The sequence below is a fragment of the Cebus imitator genome, unplaced genomic scaffold (assembly GCF_001604975.1).
Source record: "Cebus imitator isolate Cc_AM_T3 unplaced genomic scaffold, Cebus_imitator-1.0 Scaffold229, whole genome shotgun sequence".
Lineage (NCBI taxonomy): Eukaryota > Metazoa > Chordata > Mammalia > Primates > Cebidae > Cebus > Cebus imitator.
This window is the reverse complement of record NW_016107544.1, coordinates 2,164,630-2,172,561: the sequence shown is the minus strand read 5'-3', so window position 1 is coordinate 2,172,561 and position 7,932 is coordinate 2,164,630. Positions and strand designations below refer to the sequence as shown.

The following is a 7,932-nucleotide window of genomic DNA, read 5'->3' as shown; positions in this document are numbered from 1 at the left end:
CCTCCACCTTCTGGGTTCAAGAGATTCTCCTGCCTCAGCCTCCCGAGTAGCTGGGATCACAAACGCCCATCACCATACTCAGCTAATTTTTGTACTTTTAGTAGAGATGGGGTTTCACTATGTTGGTCAGGCTGGTCTTAAACTCCTGACCTCGAGTGATCCTCCGCCTTGGCCTCCCAAAGTGCTGGGATTACAGACATGGGCCACCACACCTGGCCAATTGCTTAAAATTGTTAAGTTTTAGTTGATTACAAAGTCCCTGACATTTTCACTTAAATTTCATTTCAATTATCTCCTGGCTATCTTATCATTTTTAAACTGGCAAGTGTTCAACAGCACAGCCCAGCTCAGATCTGCACAGGACATTGGCAAAATGACATCCCACGAGGTCAAAGGCAAAATAAGTTGGCGGCTTAATCTACGGACATGTGCAGGGGAACTTGGGGCCTTGCGGTGGGTACAGGAGCAATCACTGGACACTGGGGAGCCCCAAACAACAATGCCCTCTGATAAAGAGAAGTTTGCTGATTTGCAGTAGCTTTGGATTTTTGACATACAGATAAAAAAAATGTTCATCATTATTTTTATGTACTCAGTCTTTAAACTAGCAAACTCACAAAGCAGACAATCTACCCCACGTGGCGGAGAGCTGACTGTAATAGTAAAAACATGTCACCTCTCTTGGTTTCTCCCTATAGGATATGGTGACATGAATGCTCTTTGACCTAGTCTACTGTAAATGGGCTTAAGGCTGTGGGGTTTTAGGCCACCATCCTTATTTTATCTCCATGTAAATGGAGTTTAGAAGTCTGAAAAGGGACACCAAAATACGAAGGCACTGGAAGATTCCGCTTCTCTTCCCCTAAGGATTCCTTTTTTTTTCCTTTAACGAATAATGACATCACAATTGTGGTATGGATGGTGCCTTTTCTGTGCACAAAATAGGCACATCGCATCTCCTATAGCCAGGTTAAAAACAAATAGAAAACAAATAGTGTCTGTAGGAATTCAATGTGGAAAGATTAAAAAAAAAATAAAATAGTGTGCGCTGGCCACAAAATAAAAGGGAAATGTTACTGGGACCTTTAAGTGTTGACTTGGGGATTTGGTGTAGGAAGGAGAAGAAACAAGCAGGTTCTAAGAGACAGATGAGTCTTATAGGTCAGCCTGGGAAAGGGTGAGGGTCTGGCATAGAGCAAGGTGCTTTTGGAACAGAAGCTGAGAAAATAGGCCTGACCCTCCAGCCAGAGGAGGAAATGTGATGAACAGGGCAGCAGGGCTGGTGTCACAGGGGATCATAAGAGCTAGCACCAATACGTGCCAGGGACTCTTTCCTGCCTTACGTGACTTAACTCGTTTCCTTCTCACAACAGCCTGTGATGTAGGTGCCATTATTTTCCCATTGCAGAGATGAACAAACTGAGGCCCAGCAAGGTTTAATAGCTAGCCCAGTGTCCCAGAGCTAGCAAGTAACAGACCCAGGCAGTCAGCTTCCAGCTCTCACGCTCGTGTTAACCCATGTGTTCATGCCCAGAACTTTAGATCCGGGAGTCCAACTACTTGAACAATTATTGTTTCAGCACCTACCACGTACCAGGCATTGTTTTAGCCACTGAAGACATAAGTAAGACAGATAAGGTCACTCGTGTAAAAAGGTGATATTCCAATGGGAGAGAGAGGCAATAAAGAAATAAACAAGATCATTTCAATAGAGGTCACAGAAACAGAACAGGGGAACAAGTAGGAGACGTGCATGGGGAAGGAAGGCAATGTTGGAAAGAATGGTCAGGAAAGGTCTCTCTGAGAACATGGTATCTGAGTGAAGGCCAGAAGGAGGAGAAGGGATCAGATGCTTGAAGGTGGAGGAGAGAGCTCGCCAATCGGGGCAACAGCCAGTGCAAAGGCCCCGAGGCAGGGAAAAGCATACGTCCAAGGAACAGAAACAAGTGCAATGTGAGGAACATGAGAGGGTTGGAGATGAAGATGGAGTAGGCGGGATAAGCTCTCAGGCATCTACAACTGCAGCCATCACACATCCCCAGCCGGGTGAGCCTCCTAAACAAAGGTCACATCAACCATTTTGATAACTGACATCTAAATCCCATTTCTGGCCTGGCACAGTGGCTCACGCCTGTAATCCCAGTACTTTGGGAGGCCAAAGCGGGTGGATCACCTGAAGTCAGGAGTTCGAGACCAACCTGGCCAACATGGTGAAATGCTATCTGTATTAAAAATACAAAAATTACCCAGGCATGGTGGTGCACACTTGTAATCCCGGCCACCGGAGAGGCTGAGGCAGGAGAATCACTGGAACCCAGAAAGTGGAGGCTGCAGTGAGCCGAGATCGCGCCACTGCACTCCAGCCAGGGAGACAAGAGCAAGACTTCATCTCAAAAAATAAAATAAAATAAAATAAAATCCCATTTCTCAGGTTGACTGTTATGCTTGGACAGCACAAAAATCTTTCATTAGGCCAGGCACAATGGCTCATGCCTGTAATCCCAGCACTTTGGGAGGCTAAGGCGGGCAGATCATCTGAGGTGAGGAGTTCAAGGCCAGCCTGATCAACATAGAGAAACCCTGTCTCTACTAAAAATACAAAATTAGCCAGGCATGGTGGCGCATGCCTACATGCATGTAATCCCAGCTACTCGGGAGGCTGAGGCACCAGAATCACTTGAACCTGGGAGGCAGAGATTGCAGTGAGCTGAGATCACACCATGTGCTCCAGCCTAGCCAACAAGAGCAAAACTCTGTCTCAAAAAAAAAAATCCTTCATTAGCACCAAAGGGAGAAAAAAATGATGAGATTCCAATCTCTTTTTTTTTTTTTTTTTGAGACAGGGCTTCACTCTGTCACCCAGGGTAGAGTGCAGTGATGCAATCATAGGTCACTGTGGCCTCAACCTTCTGTGCTCAAGTGATCCTCCTGACTCAGCCTCTGAAGTAGGTAGGACCATACCACCACAACCAGCTAATTTCTTGTTTTTTTGTAGAGGTGATTCTTGCTATGTTGCCCAGGCTGCTCTTGAACTCCTGAGCTCAAGCAATCCTTCTGCCATAGGTCTCCCAAAGAACTGGAATTACAGGTGTGAACCACCATGCCTGGCCTCCTCCTCTTTGACACCCAAGTGGCAAAGCTGGCCCAAACTTCGACGGATTATTTTTGCTAATTCCCCAATTCTGCCCAGCCCTGAAGGAATAAGGCTCTAGAATGAGGAAATCTGAGCTTGAACGTTGGCTTGGCCACTTACCAACTCTGGGTGTGTTACTTAACTTCAACTTCCTCATCTGTGATATAAGAGAAAGGTAGGGTGTTGCTTATAGCCATTACTGGAGGTAATGAAAAAAAAGGAAAAAAAGAAAAAGAGAGAGAGAGAGAAAGGAAGGGTAGTACGAAGATCGGGGTGATGCCTAGAGCCTGGCGCCTTGCAAGCACTTGGTAAGGGTTCATTATTATTGCAGCTGTTGTGTTGATTCAAATAAAGGTGTTGGTCCCTAGGCACGGCCAGCACAGGGATTAACAGGAATTTGTCACTGGAACTCCACCTCGTCCTTCCAAGTTTTGTCATTGGATCTTTTATCATGCAGATTAGTCAATTCACACTAACATTACATATGAACATTTCTAATAACAATAACAGAAATAACCTAGCGAACACACCCTATCTATTGTATGCTAGGCTCTATGCTAACTACTTATATAGATTACTTAATTTTTTATTTTTTACAAGACAGGGTCTCACTCTGCTGCCCAGGCTGGAGTACAATGGCATGATCATAGCTCACTGCAGCCTGGAACTCCTGGCATCAAGGGATCCACCTGCCTCAGCATCTGGAGTAGCTGGGACCACAGATGTGTGCCACCACACCTGGCTTACGGATTACTTAATTTAACCCCCACAACATCCTGAGGGATAGAGGGCTATCATTATCCCCACCTACAGAAGAGGAAAGGAAAACTCCGAGGGGCAATGCAGCTTGCCCGGGTCATAAATACGAAGTGGCAGAGCTGGAATCCGATTGAGCTCAAGCTGTCTGGCTCCTGCCTTCTTAAGCATGACATTTAGTCTTCAGTGCAGCAGATATGGACTGACCACCTACACAAAACAGACTGCGTTAAAAGCAGGGGAAAAAGAGATACATAGGCCGGGTGTGGTGGTTCACGCTTGTAATCCCAGCACTTTGGGAGGCTGAGGCGGGTGGATCACTTGAGGTCAGGAATTCAAGACCAGCCTCGCCAACATGGCGAAACTCCATCTCTACAAAGAATACGAAAATCAGCCAGGTGTGGTGGCGGACACCTGTAATCCCAGCTACTCAGGAGGCTGGGGCAGGAGAATCGCTTGAACCCAGGAGGCAGAGGTTGGTTGCAGTGAGCCAAGATTGCGCGACTGCACTTCAGCCTGGACAACAGAATGAAACTGTGTCTCGAAAAAAAACAGAGAGAGGTCATAGAGATGTAATACGGCTAATTGTACCAGACTAAATAGTGTTCCCCTCAAATTTCTTAACAATCCAGAACCTGTGATGTGACCTTATTTGAAAACAGAGTCTTCGAAGATGTCATCAATTTAAGATAAGGTCATACTGGAGTAGAGTGGGCCTTACATCCAATGACTGGTATTTTTATTGGAGGAGGGAAGTCTGGACACAGGCATGAAAGAACTCCATGTAGCAACCACGGCAGAGACAGGAGTCTACAAGCCCAGAAAGCCAAGGATTCCTGCAGGCACCAGCATCCAGGAGAGAGGCGAGGAACAGAGGCTGTCACAGCCTTCAGCGTAACCTTCATTTCTGTACTTCTGACTCTCTGAACCGTGAACGAAGCAATGTTTTAAGCTGCCCAGTTTGGAGTAATTTGTTCCAGCAGCCCTAGGAAATTCATGCATGGATAAAAAGGAGACAATAGAACCAGGGGTGGTGACTTGAGCGTGCAGTCCCAGCCAGTCACCCCAGACCCTGTTGGGCAATAAGAGTTTGTATTTGAAAGTTACAGTTCCCTGCTGGCCATGACTAGGCAGTGGGAGAAACCAGCGATGAATCAGTTCGTGGCCTCACAGGAAGCCCGGCTTTCCTGTCAACAAAGAAGAATGAAAAGCCGTTGACCTCGGGCCAGAGAGCCATCCACCTGGCCACTGTCACAAGGCTTGGATGGAGAGAAACACTTTCATAAGGGGGCGGGGAGAAGGAGAGCCTGGCAAGGCACATTTGGCATCTGACTCCCGAGTCACCCTTTCTGCTCAAGATGAGAGTATGACAATAGGGACAGAACATGATAAAAACCAAAGAAAATGGGTAGGCCTCGCACATCTCAGCTTAAATCACGGGACTAGTAATTCCCCACTAACCTGCTAGACGCTAAAACAGAAGTTCCTAAGCGTTTGGCAAGCCAGGCCCTTTTGAGAATCTGGCAAATGCTAATGGATGGATGAACTCTCTCCCCAGAAAAATATTCCTACCTGCAAAATTTGGGGTGAGATCCCAGGGCATCTTGAGCTCCTAGAGCCCATTTATCGATGAACAAATATTTAATTGTCCACTACGTACTAGGCACTGTGCTACATGCTAGGAATACAAACGGGAAAGAATAGACGAGGCATTTTTCTTCTTGAAGACAAGAGCTGGGAGGGAGGTGTGTAAGTTTTCTGGGGCTGCCATAACAAATTACCACAAGGTAGGTGGCTTGAAACAAGAGGCCAGGCCGGGCGCAGTGGCTCACGCCTGCAATCCCAGCACTTTGGGAGGCCAAGGCGGGATCACTTGAGGTCAGGAGCTCGAGACCAGCCTGACCAACATGGTGAAACCCCATCTCTCCAAAAATTAGCCAGGCATGGTGGCAGATGCCTGTAATCCCAGCTACTCGGGACGCTAAGGCTGGAGAATCACTTGAACCCGAGAGATAGAGGTTGCAGTGAGCCAAGATCACACCACTGCACTCCAACTTGGGTAATGGAGCAAGACTCTGACTAAAAAATACATAAATACAGGACAGAAGGCTAAAAGTCTGAAATCAAGATGTCAGCCCAGCTGGTTCCTCATGGAGGCTCTGAGGGAGAATCTGTTCCCTGCCTCTCTCCTGGTTCTGGTGGTTGCCTGTGGTCCTTGGTATTCTTGGCTTGCAGAGGCATGGTTTGAATCTCCTCCACCAACATCTTCACCTCACCATCTCTCTGTGTCTTCTCCTCTCCTTATAAGAAAACGTCACTGGATTTAGTACCCACCCTAAGTCGATTCTGAGATCATCGAGATCCTTAACCAGTAACATCTGCAAAGACCCTATCTTCAGATAAGGTCGTGTTCTGAGGTTCTGGATGGACATGAATTTTAGGAGGATGCTGTTCAACCCAACGTAGTGGTCAGATGATTGAGCAGCCACCACAGAAAGCATCAAGGACCGTGACAGAACTCCCAAAGCATCCATGAAAGCTTTCCTGAGGCCCTCACATGCAACTGAGACCAAAATAGTAAGTAGAAACTAATTAAACAGAGGAAGTCGAGAGTCCAGGATGAACCCATCACACAGATGAGGCCCACACAGGGGAGGGCTCACCTGAAGACCACTGCAAGAGAGAAGGGGCGGTACAGAAACCAGTTTGGGGGCTTTCTGGTTTTGTTTGTTTGTTTTGAGACAGAGTCTCACTCTGTTGCCTAGGCTTGAGTGCGGTGGTGCAATCTCAGCTCACTGCAACCTCTGCCTCCTAGGTTCAAGCAATTCTCCCGTGTGCCACCACGCCTGGCTAATTTTTCTATTTTCAGTAGAGATGGGGTTTCGCCATGTTGGCCAGGCTGGTTTCGAACTCCTGTCCTTGGCATCACTCGAGTGATGACTCACTCACTTGAGTCATGCACCCACCCTGGCCTCCCAAAGTGCGGGATTACAGGTATGAGCCACCCCACCCAGCCAAACACAAGTTTGGGGTTTGGGGTTTATCCTTAGGGCTGAAAAATGTCTTTGAGGGAGTGGAAGCAGAAGAGTATTTCTACAAAGTTCACCTTGATGGAGGTGAGGAAGAACTGACTGAGAGAGACCAGACATAGAAACCACCAGCCCTCAAGGGCATGTATCTCAGGATGCAAGTGGCCAAAACTCTGTGGAGATGCCCCATGCATCACCCTGAGCAGTGAGCTGGAACGATGCCCCCCGAACCACATGGAGGAGTTTTGCCCAGTGCAGACAGGATCCGAGCTGGACAATCAGACCAACGTTAGCCCAAGAAGAAAACCCTGAAGTCTGAAAGCTCTGATGCTTGTTCTCCATCTAAGTGGGGAAAGGAGCTGGGTGTTTTCACAAAAATCTGCATAGCTGTCTTCTAAACACTTCGACTCATCAGATGCATAGGCGCTCCTCTTTTGTGGTCCCTTAGAGTTCAGTGTGCCTTAAACCTAAGCCACACCTCTCATAAATAAGTGAGTCACCTTTCCCAGGCCTCACAGGCTCCACGTTGCTCTCGAAAGGCCATCTCCTCCCTTGAAACCCCGGTTGGGTTCCACACCCTTGCCTCTGTTCTCCAAAAACTCTGAATGTGGGTTCAGAAGCTACTTACTTATAATTCTTATTTCTCTTTCTTTGTTTACTTATTTACTTATTTATTTACCCTTCTTTTTTTTTTTTTTTTTTTTTTGAGACTGAGTCTTGCTTTTGTCACCCAGACTTGAGTGCAATGGTGCAATCTCGGCTCACTACAACCTCTGCCTTCCAAGCTCTAACAATTCTCCTGCCTCAGTCTCCCAGGTAGCTGGGATTACAGGTGCCCGCCACCACACCTGGCTAATTTTTGTATTTTTAGTAGGGATGAGGTTTCACCATTTTGGCCAGACTGGTCTCAACCTCCTGATCTCAGGTGATCTGCCCACCTTGGCCTCCCAAAGTGCTGGGATTACAGGCATGAGCCACTGTGCCTTGCCTTTTTATTTTTTGTAGAGACAGCAT

The 7,932-nt window shown here is 47.2% G+C and overlaps 1 protein-coding gene across 9 annotated transcripts in view; it reads right to left on the bottom strand.

Moving 5' to 3' along the window:
• Nucleotides 1-7,932, bottom strand: part of ARSG (arylsulfatase G) — a 154,111-nt gene that overhangs the window by 98,262 nt on the left and 47,917 nt on the right. The window lies entirely within an intron of this gene.